The sequence below is a fragment of the Oncorhynchus kisutch genome, linkage group LG25 (assembly GCF_002021735.2).
Source record: "Oncorhynchus kisutch isolate 150728-3 linkage group LG25, Okis_V2, whole genome shotgun sequence".
Classification (NCBI taxonomy): domain Eukaryota; kingdom Metazoa; phylum Chordata; class Actinopteri; order Salmoniformes; family Salmonidae; genus Oncorhynchus; species Oncorhynchus kisutch.
The window spans coordinates 31,116,237-31,136,429 of NC_034198.2; positions in this window are offsets into that span (position 1 = coordinate 31,116,237).

Genomic DNA, 20,193 nt, shown 5'->3' on the forward strand with positions numbered 1-20,193 from the left:
AGCTGCACTTCGTTTCGTTTGACCTTTTTTCAATTTACATTTCTTTGTGTGTATATATATTATATCCATAAAAATGATGCCAGCTGATTCATGATTGACTGGCTAAGAAACGCTGCCTGCCTGTGTCTCGTCCCGACACGTTCATTACTATGGGACAGCTGGAGATCGAATTTGAAAATTGAAACGATGTTGCAAATGTCGGTGACAGCAAGGTTTATACAAGTCTTTGCTGTTGAAAACAATGTTAGGTAATGTCTAGATGCTTTTTATAGTGGAGATCACCTTATTAAATTGCTTGGCTGGGCTAATGAGACAGTGGATTCCGCAGTCAGATGGAACAGAGTAAATAGGCAATTTTAACTGGCTGGAATGCGGTTTTAACCAATCCGTATAATTAAGTAAGCTCTGTTAGTCAGACTCAGACAAGCATATTCTATTTCAGAGCTACCATTTGTTAGCCTGGGTGCCTAGACTGGCACCCAGGTTAAGCCTCTGTTAGGTTATACAATCTGAAATATAGCTGCGAGCAGCAATGAACGGGGTTCACATGATGAAAGAAAGGACATGATCAATTGGATAAAGCAAGCACTATAGTGTAGGAAAGAGTTTCAAGTTGATAAGTCATTGTGAAGTAGATTTAAATGGACATGAATAACCGGATTGACTGATTTCTCAATAACAGCCATCTCTTAACCTAGTGCTTCCCAAACATGTTTGGGTACTGTACCCCTAAAACACTTTGACCTGCCTGAAAAACTCCCTCATGCACCTGCAACCGGCGTGATTCCTAAATTAGGTGTACTTTAGACAAAAATGTGGTTTGCTCTCCCAGTCGAGTTTGGCAGAAGTAGGAGGGAACACTGTTGAGTTTGGATAAATGTGAGCTTACTATTTGCACCATATGATCTCTGTCGACGTCACCTGTAAAAAGGTAGGTGTCAAGTTGCTGGAAACAACTTATATCCCCATCACATTTCCTCTCCCAGAGTTTGAGCTTCACGAATCCACACATTTTGTCATACATGTACATGTTTAGAATGTGTGTCTTGACCTTGCACAGTTAGATTCCAGTTGTTCAGTTTGCTGAACACATCAGCAAGATAGGCAAGGCGGCCTCCCCAGTCTGTGTCCTTGAACACAGCCGCAAGGGGGTGTGAGTGCTCAGACAGAAAATCACTTGGGCACGCAGCTCAAAAAGCCTCTGTAGCGTTTTCCCTCTGGTTAGACAATGGACGTCGGTGTGAAGCTGTAGAAGTCTTTTTTTAAAGTCTTTCCAACTGTCATCACAGAGCCTTTCAAACAGTTCAGAGGTCTGGATTTATGATGATAAAGTTCATAACTTTCACTGCATCATTCAAAACATAATGTAACTCAGGACTCATTCTCTTGCTGGCTAATGCCTCTCTGTGAATGATACAGTGGGATTTACTTTGAGGACAATTAATCATTTCACTCTCCCAGTTGATGCAGCTCCATCCATGCACACATGAAAACAGAATTTCCAATCCAAACACATCCTCACTTGTAGTTCTCCCCGTTAGCTTCTAGCAGAACAGAATGTGCTCATTAATTGCCGAAATGTCTCTATCGCACAAACGCAATCAACTGGGCTTCCCCACTGACTTCAGTCGATTCGTCCAACTGCAGAGAAAATGGACAGAAATTATCATTTTTCAACAATATCAACGCCCATGTCGTCGATCCTACGGTACAACATGTGATTTGACAATGATACAGTCTTCAGTGCATCAGCTGCTGTCTTATCAGTCATCATTTCTGTGAGGATAACAGCAGCAGGCACTCTGGAAGCGAGGAGCAGAGGATCACGGACACTTGGCACGAGCAGAGGATCAAACTTTGTGCCAACGGGTGGGCAGAGGCCAGGTAGACAGAGTAATGTGCACACACACAAACTAAAGTGAAAACGTGGGTCCATAAATATAAAATAACTAGAGATTTCACACCAGTGACCAAACTCCCAGGAATCCCAGTTCCCCAATAAATGTTTGTTTTGTTCGATAAAGTCCATAATTTATGTCCAAATAGCTCCTTTTTGTTTGCGCGTTTAGCCCAGAAATCCAAATTCATGAGGCGTGACACTAGGTCCAGACGAAAAGTCAAAAAGTTCCGTTACAGTCCATAGAAACATGTCAAACGATGTATAGAATCAATCTTTAGGATGTTTTTAACATAAATCTTCAATAATGTTCCAACCGGAGAATTCCTTTGTCATTGCAGAAATACAATGGTCGCTCTCACCTGTGTGCGCGTGATCAGCTCATGGCACTCTGCCAGACCCCTGACTCAATCAGCTCTCATTCCCCCCTCCTTCACAGTAAAAGCCTCAAACAAGGTTCTAAAGACTGTTGACATCTAGTGGAAGCCTTAGGGAGTGCAATATGACCCCATAGACACTGCATATTCAATAGGCAATGAGTTGAAAAACTACAAACCTCAGATTTCCCACTTCCTGTTTGGATTTGTTCTCGGGTTTTTGCCTGCCAAATGAGTTCTGTTATACTCACATACATAATACAAACAGCTTTAGAAACTTCAGAGTGTTTTCTATCCACATCTACTAATTATATGCATATCCTAGCTTTAATGGCTGAGTAGCAGGCAGTTTACTCTGGGCACCTTTTTATACAAGCTACTTAATACTGCCCCCCAGTCCCAAATAAGTTAAGGCCCTTAGCTGCCCTGAGACTACGATTGCAAATGATCTTTTATATTGATGTTGATTAAAGTGCATTGTCCCCTATAAATAAATATATTATATAATTTTTTTTTTACTAAATGCTGAATTTACCTTAGTCTCTCTCTCTCTCTCTCTCTCTCTCTCTCTCTCTCTCTCTCTCTCTCTCTCTCTCTCTCTCTCTCTCTCTCTCTCTCTCTCTCTCTCTCTCTCTCTCTCTCTCTCTCTCTCTCTCTCTCTCTCTCTCTCTCTCTCTCTCTCTCTCTCTCTCTCTCTCTCTCTCTCTCTCTCTCTCTCTCTCTCTCTCTCTCTCTCTCTCTCTCTCTCTCTCTCTCTCTCTCTCTCTCTCTCTCTCTCTCTCTCTCTCTCTCTCTCTCTCTCTCTCTCTCTCTCTCTCTCTCTCTCTCTCTCTCTCTCTCTCTCTCTCTCTCTCTCTCTCTCTCTCTCTCTCTCTCTCTCTCTCTCTCTCTCTCTCTCTCTCTCTCTCTCTCTCTCTCTCTCTCTCTCTCTCTCTCTCTCTCTGAGAAGTACACCTCAGGCAGTGATATCTTACTGTACAGTTAGTCATCTAAATCTAGCCATTATTTCCATCTTGTCAATTGTGCTATTCATGTCAATTTTCTTTGTTCCGAGTTACGGAACGTACGGTTATGAATATCACAACTGTTCCTTGAAGGAAACGAGGTATAACGTACCATGGGGATTCAACGATCAATCATATATTCACCTGAAGAAAACTGAAATCACACCCAAAAGGTCCAATAAATTCAGAGCCTGCCCTCGGAAGCCTCGTTTCCTGGCGATAATACCGGGAAGAGCATTAATTTCCTCAATTCAGTATTGCTCTTTAGCGAGCCCAAATCACCTGATTGTGTAGGTCCAAAATATGTAATACCTCATTCCCTCCTTCAGGGAACAGTAGTTATATTCATAACTGTACTTTCCCTTTCAGTTTATCACTCATTATAACATACTATGGGGACAAACAATCACACCCCAAGCCAGGTCAGAGCGTACCAAACTAGGAGGCCCGTGGCAGCCCAGGCACGCACAGGTTCCACTGGCTCCAAAAAGGGATTACAGAAGCCACATTTTTCCCCAAAACGTACCCGAGAAGCATGAACTGTCAGAGCCTCATGAGGCCTGAACTGTCAGAGCCCCATAAAGGGAACAAGAACATGCTATGCGTACTGACAAGCTGCCACTGCAACCCAAGTCCATAAACCCCACGGTTCCAAGAATAATACTTACCTTGCGAGCCTGAAATGTCAGAACTTGTAAGAGGAACTGCAAGCCCAAAACAATAGAACACCTGTCGTGACTTGGTAAGGTGCACATGTGCGCTGCATAGCATCGACCAGAGTCAATGAACTACAGCAGCACAAGGCTCAAACCCACAGAAAACTGTGGTAACCCTTATAATGAGCACTTCACATGCTGCTAAAGTCCAAGCCTCAAACGAACAGGGAATAGTGGTAACCCGGATAAATATGCTACCTGCCCGCTGCCTGAAACAGTGTGGCTCAAGAACATTATGAGCCACACTGGGAAACCGTTATGTCCTAGCGATAAAACCTCACAAAGCTATGTCGGGAACCCCAACTCGCTGCAGCACAGATATCACCAATATATCAACAAGCAGCCGCCACACCTCTAGTGGAGTGAGCACACACACTGCTAGGCAGCCCTTGTCCTTCGCTGTCGTACACCAGGGAGATAGCCTCCACAATCTAATATGAAAGATGCTGTTTCAAAAGTGCCCTACCCCTAGCTGAATTAGCGAAACAGACAAAAAGCTGGTCACATATGTGGATATCCTTAGTCCTATACATATACACTGAACAAAAATATAAATGCAACATGCAACATTTTAAAAGATTTTACTGACTTATATAAGGAAATCAGTCAATTGAAATACATTCATTAGGCCCTAATCGATGGATTTCACATGAGTGTGAATACAGATACCTTAAAAAAAGGTAGGGGCGTCGATTAGAAAACCAGTCAGTATCTGGTGTGACCACTGTTTGCCTCGTGCAGTGTGACATACTGTATCTCCTTCACATAGAGTTGATCAGGCTGTTGATTGTGGCCTGTGGAATGTTGTTCCACTCCTCTTCAACGGCTGTGCGAAGTTGCTGTATATTGGCAGGAACTGGAACATGCTGTCGCACATGTCGATCCAGAGCATCATAAACGTGCTCAATGGGTGACATGTTTGGTGAGTATGTAGGCCATGGAAGAACTGGGACATTTTCAGTTTCCAAGAATTGTGTACAGATCCTTGCTACTTGGGGCCATGCATTATTGTGCTTAAACATGAGGTGATGACTGCGGATGAATGGCACGACAATAGGCCTCAGGATCTGGTCACGGTATCTCTGTGTTTTCAAATTGTCATTTATAAAATGCAATTGTATTCGTTGCTTATGCCTGCCCATACCATAACCCCACCACCTCTATGGGGCACTCTGTTCACAACGTTTACATCAGCAAACCGCTTGGCCACATGACCCCATACACACTGTCTGACATTTTTTTTATTTTACCTTTATTTAATTAGGCAAGTCAGTTAAGAACAAATTCTTATTTTCAATGATGGCCTAGGAACAGTGGGTTAACTGCCTTGTTCAGGGACAGAATGACAGATTCTTACCTTGTCAGCTCGGGGATTCAATCTTGCAACCTTTCGGTTACTAGTCCAACGCTCTAACCACTAGGCTAATCTGCCCAGTACAGTTGAAAACAGGATTCATGCATGAAGAGCACACTTCTGCCAGTGGCCATCGAAGGTGAGCATTTGTCCGCTAAAGTCGGTTACGATGCCAAACTACAGGTCAGGTCAGGTCAAGATTCTGGTGAAGATGATGAGCACGCAGATGAACGTCTCTGAGATGGTTTCTGACAGTTTTTGCAGATATTCTTCGGTTGTGCTAACCCACAGTTTCATCAGCTGTCCGAGTGGCTGGTCTCAGATGAACCTGCAGGTGAAGAAGTTTGATGTGGAGGCCCTGGGCTGGTGTGGTTACATGTGGTCTGCTGTTGTGAGGCTGGTTGGGTGTACTGCCAAATTCTCTAAAACGATGTTGAAGGCGGCTTATAGTAGAGAAATTAACATTCCATTTTCTGGAAACAGCTCTGGTGGACATTCCTGCAGTCAGCATGCCAAATGCACGCTCCCTCAAAACTTGAGACTATCACATTTGATGTATTACCCAGATGCAGACAGTGTCGAAGAAACAAACGTTTATTTCTAATACAGGGGCAGACAAAGGACAGGTCAAAGGCAGGAAGGTGGCAATAATACAGAGAGGGTGCAAAGGGTCCATAACAGCAGGCAGTCTCAGGGTCAGGGCAGGAAGGTGGCAATAATACAGAGAGGGTGCAAAGGGTCCATAACAGCAGGCAGTCTCAGGGTCAGGGCAGGAAGGTGGCAATAATACAGAGAGGGTGCAAAGGGTCCATAACAGCAGGCAGTCTCAGGGTCAGGGCAGGAAGGTGGCAATAATACAGAGAGGGTGCAAAGGGTCCATAACAGCAGGCAGTCTCAGGGTCAGGGCAGGAAGGTGGCAATAATACAGAGAGGGTGCAAAGGGTCCATAACAGCAGGCAGTCTCAGGGTCAGGGCAGGAAGGTGGCAATAATACAGAGAGGGTGCAAAGGGTCCAGAACAGCAGGCAGTCTCAGGGTCAGGGCAGGAAGGTGCCAATAATACAGAGAGGGTGCAAAGGGTCCATAACAGCAGGCAGTCTCAGGGTCAGGGCAGGAAGGTGGCAATAATACAGAGAGGGTGCAAAGGGTACAGAACAGCAGGCAGTCTCAGGGTCAGGGCAGGAAGGTGGCAATAATACAGAGAGGGTGCAAAGGGTCCATAACAGCAGGCAGTCTCAGGGTCAGGGCAGGAAGGTGGCAATAATACAGAGAGGGTGCAAAGGGTACAGAACAGCAGGCAGTCTCAGGGTCAGGGCAGGAAGGTGGCAATAATACAGAGAGGGTGCAAAGGGTCCAGAACAGCAGGCAGTCTCAGGGTCAGGGCAGGAAGGTGGCAATAATACAGAGAGGGTGCAAAGGGTACAGAACAGCAGGCAGTCTCAGGGTCAGGGCAGGAAGGTGGCAATAATACAGAGAGGGTGCAAAGGGTCCATAACAGCAGGCAGTCTCAGGGTCAGGGCAGGAAGGTGGCAATAATACAGAGAGGGTGCAAAGGGTCCATAACAGCAGGCAGTCTCAGGGTCAGGGCAGGCAGGGGTCAATAATCAGGTACGGTGGGGTAAGGTACAGAACAGCAGGCAGTCTCAGGGTCAGGGCAGGCAGGGGTCAATAATCAGGTACGGTGGGGTAAGGTACAGAACAGCAGGCAGTCTCAGGGTCAGGGCAGGCAGGGGTCAATCATCCAGTAAGGTGGGGTAAGGTACAGAACAGCAGGCAGTCTCAGGGTCAGGGCAGGCAGGGGTCAATCATCCAGTAAGGTGGGGTAAAGGTACAGAACAGCAGGCAGTCTCAGGGTCAGGGCAGGCAGGGGTCAATCATCCAGTAAGGAGGGGTAAGGTACAGAACAGCAGGCATGCTTAGGGTCAGGGCAGGCAGAATGGTCAAAACTGGGAAGGATTAGATAACGGGAGCAAGAAACAGGCAGGAGCAGGGGAACAAACGGTTTCACAAACAAAACGAGCTGGCAACAGACAAACAGAGAACACAGGTATAAATAAACAGGGGATAATGGGGAAGATGGTCGACACCTGGAGGGGGGTGGAGACAAGCACAAAGACAGGTGAAACAGATCAGGGTGTGACAGAGACATTTTAGAGTGACCTTTTATGGGATCTTTTATTTCAGCTCATTAAACATGGCACCAACACTCTGATTTTTGTTCAGTGTACTTGTGTAAAGCATGCACCGGCCACAGGCCATTCAACCTCTGGTGTTCACTGGAAGCAAATGGAGGAGGTGAGAAGGGGAACAGCTCGAATACCCGGCACCTGTAAGACATAGGCAAAACCTTGGGAGCACAAGCTACATAAGCAAGTAACATCACTTTGGAGTAACCATCGGTGAACTCCAAACAGAAGAGTGTACTGATCGCACGCAAAGATCCCCAACGTGCTTGGCCGACACCAAGGCCATGAGCAGGGCAGTCTGGCAGAAAAGGACCTTCACATCCACAGACTCCAATGGTTCAGACGGAGGCTCACACAGAGCGTTCAGGACCAAAGCCAGGTCGGTACCATAAACTTAGATACTGGTCTTTGTCGATGCACGCCTTTCAGGAACTGTACCAGCAGAGAATGACATCCGGGGTAGAGTCGTCAATCAACTCATTACACGCTGAGATGTCTGCTATATAAACCTTCAATGTGGAAAAAGAACGGCTCTGCTTAAAAAATCTCTTGCAAGAACATCAAAATGTCCACCAAATAGCTCTGAAAAGGAGAAGCTCATTTAACCTGACACCAACTGTATAGTCATAATCACATTCAAGAGTAAAGAGTAAACCCCGTCAAATTCAACCTTCAGGGGCCAAACCCACAGATCCCATGTCTGCGGTTGTCGGTGCCAAACTCTCCTGTGTGTCTGGGACAATAGATCCTCAAGACTGTCAGAATGGCAGGCTAAGGGCCTAGTTTTCTGTGACATTTTTTTTGTGGCATAAAGCATGGACAGGAAGTGCTGACAGGAGGCCCCACTCACACACACAGAGGAGAATGAAGGTTGAGGGAAACTGACAATGACCATAGAAAAGAAGAAAAATAAATGAATTGGAATTTAGAAGCAATAAAAATGATAATGAAATGTTGAATATGTTGGAAACATTGGGGAATGTTAAAGGGTGACTGAGGTAATATAGTAAAATGGTTTAGGATGAGATGTTTGCTTGTTTGAGGGTACATTTGGACTATGTCTATCGGGCTTGTAGGAGATTGATAGTGAGATGTTATAATGAAATAATAGGATGATGGGATGTTGAATGTTAAAGATGTAACTGGAGTAATAAGTTAGATTAGAATTGAGTGAAATTATAATATTAAAGCTTGATTTGAAGGGAATAGGACGTGTTAATGTTTAAAACTAGTAGTGATGATGATGTTTAGCTAGAGGTATATTAAAGATGCAATGTGCAGAAATCGCTCCACTGTTTCCTGGTTGATAAAATTATAATAGTTTGCCTAATTTCAGGTTGTGACTAAACAAGCAATTATAGTGTAGATAATCATTGTACCATCTTAACCGCTGTGAAATATATTTTACATCACCAAAAATGTTGCATTTGCAGCTGTTTGAAGCTGGTGTACAAACCCAAAGTAAAAGTTGCAAAAATGAAGCTTTAACATGGGGAAGCATAGAAATAATGCACATAGAACAGATCTACTGCTTCTTAGGCTTGCTTTCTATGAAAATGACAGATCAATGAAAATTGCATATCTATAACTCACGTGAACTTTGTCAGGTCGCCCAAAAAGTTACATATCGCAGCTTTAAGGGTGCTAGCTTGACCTAGAATAACCCCATGTCAGACTAGTAAGGAGAGACCTAAAAGGAGTGGTCAGGAAAACCTGGTCATACGTGGCTCGGATCATTATGAGATGAGGCTTGTATCATTTGGTATTGGAACCTGCATCATTCTTGGTGGGTTAGGGGTTACCTGCGTCACAGCTCGCTAGAGCCTGGTTTTATAGGGTGTGGTTAGTGGTTGGCTGACAAAGCCCCTTTAAGGGTCAGGAGCGAGTTTGCAGGTGCAAGATTTTGTAGAGGGGTCAGCAAAACCACAAGGGTTTTTAGGTGAGGAGTAATGAGGTAGGCCATTAGAGCAGCTGGTGTTAACCATAAATGCATCATTAGGTCAAGCATTAGGATATAAAAGATGCAGGAATTGTTTGTTCGGAAGAGTCTATTATGGTTTGCTAAATGAACCCATTGTCTGCTGAATAAGAATTTAGCTGTAGCTTTTTAGCTTATATATATTTAGCTTTTTATTATTTCTTTAAAATGTTAAAGTAAAGTTCTAGAAGGAATCCTTAAGGTTACCTTATTGATAGAAGTTATAAGTAGCTATTAGAATTTTGAATCACCAACTGAGATACTGATCATCCTTAGGGGGGCCGACAAAATACTGATTATAGTTGTAGAAGGTAAGAGACCATTTTTCTTGTTATTAAATGCTGTCTTCTCATAAAATTGTATTAGACAAAAAATATTGCATTGGCAGCAGGGGTTTAGATAAGGGCGCTGGAGATATCTAATCCATGGTTAATTTTTGCTTATCATAATTGCTTGTGTGATTATTAATTTGTGATATTTATTGATTGAGCCGGGACCTTTTATGACGGTTTCTGGAATTTTGAATAAACCCTGTGTCATAAATGAGTCATACAAGTGCATGTCGTTTTACTCTAGGTTTCTGAAATTGACTTGATTGATTAAGGATTTAGCTTGACACGACACGGAACTCCCCCCGCTCAACAGGAGGATGATCTCTGCCAACCAGGGTTGTCTGGGCCAATGGGAAGCCACCAGAATCAACAACAGACCCCCTTTATGGACCCTCTCCATGGTGGCATGAATCAGGAAACGCATAGAGCGACAGGAAATGCTCACTGCTTCAACAAGCAGGGCCAGGTTTAGGAGAGAGAGTGTCACACCCTGATCTGTTTCACCTGCCTTGTGCTTGTCTCCACCCTCCTCCAGGTGTCCCTTGTGTATTTATACCTGTGTTTTCTGTTTGTCTGTTGCCAGTTCGTCTTGTCTCGTCAAGCCTACCAGCGTGGTTTTTCGTACTCCTGTTTTCCTTGTCCCTGTTTTCTAGTCCTCCAGGTTCCGACCATTGCTGCCTGCCTTGACCCTGAGCCCACCTGCCATACCATTCTGCCTGCCCTGACCTCGAGCCTGCCTGCCATCATGTACCAATCTGACTCTGTCCCAGTTTACGAACTTGACCCTAGTCTATTAATAAATATCAGAGACTTGAACCATCTGCTTCCTTTGTCTGCATCTGGGTCTCACCCTGTGTTGTTATAGAGAGAGACCCCCCCCCCCTGTTGTCGTACCTTACCAACACATGCTGGCCCCCCCAACATCAGAAGGATATGCCTCAGTGCCAGCAAAACAGTCTGTAGCTCATGCTGGCCCCCCCAACATCAGAAGGATATGCCTCAGTGCCAGCAAAACAGTCTGTAGCTCATGCTGGCCCTCCAACATCAGAAGGAAATGCATCTGCTCTAGCAAAACAGTCAGTAGCTCTAGGTAATTGATATGCAGTGACCTTTGCGCTGTTGACCAAATCCCTCTTTCCGAGTAGCCCACACACAGTGTCCCTGTCCCAGTAAGGATGCATCTGTTGTGATCACCCTGTGGACCAATACCTGACCCATGAGAACCACCTGCAACAGCAGTCACGGGTCCTTCCAAGGAGTCAACACCCTTAGGCATGACAGGGAAACCTTGAACAACCGATAGTAGTGGAGAGATGCATCCAGAAGCGTTGCAATCACCCAGAGCTGAACCACAGGCACCACTGTAAAGGCACCGAGTGCCCCAGCTGAAACTGTGCCAGACAGAGCCGGAATGTGACCCTCCTCCATTGGGACAAAAACGCATGATTCAGAACCGAGTCCAGAACGAGACCCAGAAACTGAATGCGCTGAGCCGGATTCAAACAACTTTTCTTGTGATTCACTGTGAACTTCAAAGACAGAATATGGGAAACCAGCGTAGAAGTGTGGAGCTCAACCTTTCCCTCAACTCCACTACGACCAGCCAATGGTTCAGATAGACCAATACTCTGACCCCTGGCACTGCACTGGAGCCAAGTCGGGAGTGGGGTTGGTAATAACAGGCACCTGGGGTTGTCAGGTGCCTGTTATTACCAAGATCCAAACATCTAGAGGGATGAGTACTCTCTCCCCACTAACAGACACCTAAGTCGGAGCCAAATCTCGTAGTCTTTGTGTGCTTGAAAAGTTTGTAAATTGTATGAGACGTTCTTCCTTCAGGATAGCTGAAGAGCGAAGAATTGAGGAAATTAATGCGAGCCCCGGTATTATAGCCAGAAAGGCAGGAATTCTGAGGCATTCATTGGCCCATTGGGCGTGATTTCAGTTTTCAGGTGAACATGATTGTTTGTTGACTCCCCATAGTATATTATACCAAGTGACTGACTGAAAGGGAAGTCAGTCTCTCTCTCTATCTGTGCATGGGACAGGTGCCTGTTATTACCCTGAATTATAGGTTCACCCACTACCGGAATCTTCAGTAACTTTGGTAATTAACAGATAATCTATGGTAACTTTGATAATTTATGCTTAAATAACTTTAAAAATGTATTAATATATACTGCATACTATTAATGCTGTATATCTGTGTCTATATTGTCCATGATACCTGCATCGTTCATTTAATTTACTTTGCCATCATTATTACCTATTCTAACCATGTTATTATTAATACCGTTGTTTTATGAAAACCATGAGGACTACTTTTGCAGCTTGTCCTTTACCTCCTGCCTGCCTGTCCATGAGACAGAACCCTACTGACGTTCCTCCAACTCCTCCAACTACATAGACCAAAGACAGGTATTTTTTTTGCCTTAAATGATTGTTTTAACACAAAGCTTTGGGTAGAAGTTGCCTTTGCCTTACCAGAGGGCCTATTAGGAGAAACTCACATAATAGCGTAGATGATGTAGGGAACTCAGAGAAGTACTCTGGTTCCACCTAGTGACGACAACCTCATCCTACTTCAACAGGGAAGTCTAACTGACTGTCCAGCAGATGGTAGCAGATACCAACTCCAGACCAAAGATGAGCATTGACAAAAGAAAAGGAGGTTGCACCAACGTTTGTGGATGGATGGGGAGGGGGGGGGGGGGGGGTGTAAATGAATGAATGAACCTGAACAAATTAAGTGATTAACAAATTATATATATATATATATATATATATATATTCAATATCTCCCAAAGACACTGCAATTCAATTCAGTCGCCTATTCAGTAGCCTATTCATTCGCCTATTGCATAGCTTTGATATAAATCACCAAATGGTAATTCTGCAAATAATTCTACATAATTCAGTACTGCACATTGTGGATTAAAAACTGCTGTTGTATGTATTCAAAGGCATACATCATGGTGGTATTGTGTTCTCTCCCGTAAATCGTAGGTCAAAGTTCCACCTGATTCAGGGTTAGTTACAGGGTCAGAGTTTTCATCTCTCTAATGGTTAGGATTAAGGTTAAGTAAGAATTGTGTGAGCCAAAACAACCCATAGGGCATCTAGCATCTCCTGTTTTTGTAGCGTGACACAGTTTGATGTAGAAGTATACCCCTGGACAGGACATTAGGTTAGGATTAGGAGTAATCCCAGATTTGTGATTAGGGGAAACTTTGTGCATTATATTATTAAAGTACCGTATGATATCATGGCAGTACAGTTCTGTATCCATAAGGCCATAAGGCTCTCGTCAAAGTAGTGGACTATATAGAGAATGGGGTGGCATTTGGGGCACCTTTGATCCAAACGAGAGCCAGGTAGAGCTGAGACCCGGTACCTTTGCTTATGGGAATTATCTAATGAAAACTTGTCCACTTTTAATTTAAGGGCCAAAAACATGAGTAAATAACAGCAAAATCAGACAACACCATAGCAGAATAGTTTGCCAATTCAATTATTCAGCCTGTCATATTCTAGGCGGGAAAGGGATACGAGGAGCATTCAAAATGTGAGCACGGCACAGGGAGAGAAATATGCATGCTGAGTCATTGTAGGGAGGACAGAGGGTTAATTTAACAGGTAGGGCTACATTATATTTACAGTACATGATCCATGGCTAATTTCTGGATGGGAATATAATTTTTGCACTATGCAGAAACAGCTCCACCATTTCCTGGTTGCAAAAAAATGGAATAGTTCACCTAATTAGTTTATGTGTAGAAAATCATTGTACAATCTAAACCGCTGTGAAATATTTTTTTCCATAACCAAAAATATTGTACAGTGGGGAGAACAAGTATTTGATACACTGCCGATTTTGCAGTTTTTCCTGCTTACAAAGCATGTAGAGGTCTGTAATTTTTAATCATAGGTACACTTCAACTGTGAGAGATGGAATCTAAAACAAAAATCCAGAAAATCACATTGTATGATTTTTAAGTAATTCATTTGCATTTTATTGCATGACATAAGTATTTGATCACCTACCATTCCGAATTCCGGCTCTCACAGACCTGTTAATTTTTCTTTAAGAATCACTCCTGTTCTCCACTCATTACCTGTATTAACTGCACCTGTTTGAATTCGTTACCTGTATAAAAGACACCTGTCCACACACTCAATCAAACAGAATCCAACCTCTCCACAATGGCCAAGACTCAGAGAGCTGTGGGATAAAATTGTGGACCTGCAGAAGGCTGGGATGGGCTACAGGACAATAGGCAAGCAGCTTGGTGAGAAGGCAACAACTGTTGGCGCAATTATTAGAAAATGGAAGAAGTTCAAGATGATGGTCAATCACCCTCGGTCTGGGGATCCATGCAAGATCTCACCTCGTGGGGCATCAATGATCATGAGGAAGGTGAGGGATCAGCCCAGAACTACACGGCAGGACCTGGTCAATGACCTGAAGAGAGCTGGGACCACAGTCTCAAAGAAAACCATTAGTAACACACTACGCCGTCATGGATTAAAATCCTGCAGCGCACGCAAGGTCTTGGCCATCAACCACCTTCCCTCAGTAAGAGCATTGAAGATGGGTCGTGGCTGGGTCTTCCAGCATGACAACGACCCAAAACACACAGCCAGGGCAACTAAGGAGTGGCTCCTTAAGAAGCATTTCAAGGTCCTGGAGTGGCCTAGCCAGTCTCCAGACCTGAACCCAATAGAACATCTTTGGAGGGAGCTGAAAGTCCGTATTGTCCAGCGACAGCCCCGAAACCTGAAGGATCTGGAGAAGGTCTGTATGGAGGAGTGGGCCAAACTCCCTGCTGCAGTGTGTGCAAACCTGGTCAAGAACTACAGGAAATGTATGATCTCTGTAATTGACAAATGTTTCTGTACCAAATATTAAGTTCTGCTATTTCTGATGTATCAAATACTTATGTCATGCAATAAAATGCAAATGAATTACTTAAAAATCATACAATATGATTTTCTGGATTACAGACCTCTACATGCTTTGTAAGTAGGAAAACCTGTGAAATCGGCAGTGTATCAAATACTTGTTCTCCTCGCTGTATATTCAGACGTTTGAAGCTCGTGTACAAAACCGAAAGTAAATTATGCAAAAAATCGACTTAAAAAATGGAAAGCATAGAAATAACAGACAGAACAGATCTACCGCTTCTTAGACTTGCTTTCATTGAAGAATGACATATCTATAAGTCACATTTCTTCATATGTTTTTTTAATTTTAATTTTAATTCATTTTGGAGTAGAAAGGGTGTATGCTAAGAGGAATTTATTATTACCACAACAGTATCATGTGGTCTTGTGTGGATCAGTTTGTAAGAACATGGGGGCAGCAGCATTATGGGGGCAGATCCTATAAGGAACACAGACATAGAAATGTAGGATATGCACTCACTGTCATATAAGCCACTTTAATAAAGAGTGTCTGCTCAGAGGCAGCCCACTGGGCACAGACGTCAGTTCAATGTCTAGTTTTGATTTACATTTGGTTGAGTTGTTAGCTAACATGAATTCAACGTGAAATCAACAAAAAAAGCCACTGTGTAATTGTATTTAGGTTGCAAGTTGGGTGAAGAAAATACAAAAATGACTTGGGAGTGACTTTTTGCAAATCCAAACAGTTTTCCACATTGATTCAATGTCATCACATTGTTTTTGTTGTTGGTTGAAATGACATGGAAACATTGTTTATTCAACCAGTTTTTGTTCAGTGGGATGTGTTATTATATTATCATGACAGTATGTGGTCCTATGTGGCTAAAATGAATTAAATAAATAAAAATCCTCATCAATCTACACACAATAGCCCACGCTCACTCACTATTACAAATGTGTAGTTTTATTAGACCAGTTTAAGATGGGGAAAACCTTCCAGAAGGACAACCATCTCTGTAGCACTCTACCAATCAGGCCTTTATTGGTAGAGTGGCCATAAAGCCACTCCTCATTAAAAGGCACATGACAGCCCGTTTTTAGTTTGCCAAAAGGCACCTAAAATACTCTCAGACCATGAGAAACAAGATTCTCTGGTCTGATCAAACAAAGATTGAACTATTTGGCCTGAATGCCAAGCGTCACCTCTGGAGGAAACCTGGCAGCATCCCTACGGTGAAGCATTGTAGTGGCAGCATCATGCTGTGGGGATGTTTTTCAGCGGCAGGGACTGGGACACTATTCAGGATAGAGGACAATAGCAATGGAGCAAAGTACAGAGGGATCCTTCATGAAAACCAACTCCAGAGCGCTCAGGACCTCAGACTGGGGTGAAGGTTCACCTTCCAACAGGACAATGACCCTAATCACACAGCCAAGACAATGTAGGGGTGACTTCGAGACAAGTCTCTGAATGTCTTTGAGTGGCACAACCAGAGCCCGAACTTGAACCTGATCAAACATCTCTGGAGAGACCTGAAAATAGCTGTGCAGCGACACTCTCCATCCAACCTGACAGAGCTTGAGAGGATCTGCAGAGAATAATGAGAGAAACTGCCCAAATGCAGGTGTGCCAAGCTTGTTGAGTCATACCCAAAAAGACTCGAGGCTGTAATTGCTGCCAAAGGTGCTTCAACAAGGTACTGGTTAAAGGGTCTGAATACTTATGTAAATGTGATATTTCATTTTTTTTAAATGCATTTGCAAAAATGTCTAAAAACCTGTTTTTGCTTTGTCATTATGGGGTATTGTGTGTAGATTGATGAGGAAAAAAAACAATTTAATCCATTTTAGAATGAGGTTGGGGCATGGATACTTTCCGAATGCACTGTAAATGTAGTTCTCTACTCCCCAACACTGATCATGTTTAATGCTACTGTAGATCGTGGCACAAACCTGGACAGACTTAACTCTGCCTGACTTCTCAAACTGTACTGCTGTAACTCAACTTTACAATCAGTTGCTAAAAAAAGACGTCAGGGGTCACATACTGTCTCAAATGAAACGTGCTAGCACAGTACTAGGTGGCTGATATAGGGTTGGAACTATTCACAGTATGTAATTTGAACTTTCTTGTACATAATGCATATTAATTTAAAGAGAGACTTGGTTGGACATTGGCAGTACACCATATCAGTTACAAAATATATCAAATAGCATTTAATGAAATGACAGATGTATTAATTTTAACGGGTTATATTTTACTTTCAGGGTGGATGCTCAGGCTGTACATTTTATTGCAAAATTAAAGTGCTGAGGGTCTGGTTGTTGACAAATGCAACAAGAGATCGACAGATTAATCGGCATGGCCGAATAATTAGGGCCGATTTCAAGTTTCCAAAACAATCGGTAATCAACATTTTTGGACGCCGATTATGGCTGTTTACATTGCACTCCGAGGAGACAGCGTGGCAGGCTGACCACCTGTTATGCGAGTGCAGCAAGGAGCCAAGGTAAGTTGCTAGTTAGCATTAAGCTTATCTTATAAAAAACAATCAATCTTAACATAATCACTAGTTAACTGCACATGATTGATGATATTACTAGTTTATCTAGCTTGTCCTGCGTTGCATATAATCAATGTGGTGCCTGTTAATTTATCATCGAATCACAGCCTAATTCACCAAACGGGTGATGATTTAACAAGCGCCAATGCACCAATGTACCTAACCATAAACATCAATGCCTTTCTTTAAAATCAATACTCAGGTACATTTAAAACCTGCATATTTAATTAATATTGCCTGCTAACATTAATTTATTTTAACTAGGGAAATTATGTCACTACTCTTGAGTTCTGTGCAAGCAGAGTCAGGGTATATGCAGCAGTTTGGGCCGCCTGGCTCGTTGCGAACTATGTGAAGACCATTTCTTCCTAACAAAGACCGTAATTAATTTGCCAGAATTTTACATAATTATGACATACCTTTGAATGTTGTGCAATGTAACAGCAATATTTAGACTTAGGGTTGCCGCCCGTTCGATAAAATACGGAACGGTCCCGTATTCTGTGTGTTTATTATATTATAATTAAGTCTATGATTTGATAATTGATAGAGCAGTCTGACTGAGCGGTGGTAGGCAGCAGCAGGCTCATAAGCATTCATTCAAAAAGCACTTTCCTGCGTTTGCCAGCAGCTCTTCGCTGTGCTTCACGCATTGCGCTGTTTATGACTTCAAGCCTATCAACTCCCGAGATTATGCCTACAAAGAACATCCAATAGTCAAAGGTATATGAAATACAAATGGTAGAGAGAGAAATAGTATTATAATTCCAATAATGACTATAACCTAAAACTTCTTAACTGGGAATATCGAAGACTCATGTTAAAGGAACTACCAGCTTTCATATGTTCTGAGCAAGGAACTTAAACTTTAGCTTTTTTGCATGGCTCATATTGTACTTATACTTTCTTCTCCAACACTGTTTTTGCATTATTTAAACCTAATTGAAATCTTTTCATTATTTATTTGAGACTAAATTGATTTTATTTATGTATTATATTCAGTTAAAATAAAAGTGTTCATTCAGTATTGTTGTAATTGTCATTATTACAACTATACATACAGTGCCTTGCGAAAGTATTCGGCCCCCTTGAACTTTGCGATATTTCAAACTTTTTTAACAATCAAAAACTGAAAAATTGGGCGTGCAAAATCATTCAGCCCCCTTAAGTTAATACGTTGTAGCGCCACCTTTTGCTGCGATTACAGCTGTAAGTCGCTTGGGGTATGTCTCTATCAGTTTTGCACATCGAGAGACTGACATTTTTTCCCATTCCTCCTTGCAAAACAGCTCGAGCTCAGTGAGGTTGGATGGAGAGCATTTGTGAACAGCAGTTTTCAGTTCTCTCCACAGATTCTCGATTGGATTCAGGTCTGGACTTTGACTTGGCCATTCTAACACCTGGATATGTTTATTTTTGAACCATTCCATTGTAGATTTTGCTTTATGTTTTGGATCATTATCTTGTTGGAAGACAAATCTCCGTCCCAGTCTTAGGTCTTTTGCAGACTCCATCAGGTTTTCTTCCAGAATGGTCCTGTATTTGGCTCCATCCATTTTCCCATCAATTTTAACCATCTTCCCTGTCCCTGCTGAAGAAAAGCAGGCCCAAACCATGATGCTGCCACCACCATGTTTGACAGTGGGGATGGTGTGTTCAGGGTGATGCGCTGTGTTGCTTTTACGCCAAACATAACGTTTTGCATTGTTGCCAAAAAGTTCAATTTTGGTTTCATCTGACCAGAGCACCTTCTTCCACATGTTTGGTGTGTCTCCCAGGTGGCTTGTGGCAAACTTTAAACAACACTTTTTATGGATATCTTTAAGAAATGGCTTTCTTCTTGCCACTCGTCCATAAAGGCCAGATTTGTGCAATATACGACAGAGTCTCCCACCTCAGCTGTAGATCTCTGCAGTTCATCCAGAGTGATCATGGGCCTCTTGGCTGCATCTCTGATCAGTCTTCTCCTTGTATGAGCTGAAAGTTTAGAGGGACGGCCAGGTCTTGGTAGATTTGCAGTGGTCTAATACTCCTTCCATTTCAATATTATCGCTTGCACAGTGCTCCTTGGGATGTTTAAAGCTTGGGAAATCTTTTTGTATCCAAATCCGACTTTAAACTTCTTCACAACAGTATCTCGGACCTGCCTGGTGTGTTCCTTGTTCTTCATGATGCTCTCTGTGCTTTTAACGGACCTCTGAGACTATCACAGTGCAGGTGCATTTATACGGAGACTTGATTACACACAGGTGGATTGTATTTATCATCATTAGTCATTTAGGTCAACATTGGATCATTCAGAGATCCTCACTGAATTTCTGGAGAGAGTTTGCTGCACTGAAAGTAAAGGGGCTGAATGATTTTTGATTTGTTAAAAAAGTTTGAAATATCCAATAAATGTCGTTCCACTTCATGATTGTGTCCCACTTGTTGTTGATTCTTCACAAAAAAATACAGTTTTATATCTTTATGTTTGAAGCCTGAAATGTGGCAAAAGGTCGCAAAGTTCAAGGGGGCCGAATACTTTCGCAAGGCACTGTATATATATATACACACACACTCAGCCGAGTAATCGGTATCGGCTTTATCTGGTCCTCCAATAATCGCTATCGGTATTGAAAAATCCTAATCTGTCCCCCTCTAAATGAAACCATGTGATACGTTTCTTAGTTTTATTTCTGCCTCTTGGCTGAATGTGTTAACGCCTCAAAATTCTGGAGACAAAATGGAAGTTACTAAAAGCACCTTTAAAATGAAGTAAACATGTCCGCAGAGGTCTTTATGCTGTCCCCCTCTCTCTGGTTTCATAGACAAATAGTCACAGTTGAGATGGCGCTGGTCTCTTCCCACAGCCTCTGTATTTCTGATCAACAGTCTGGTA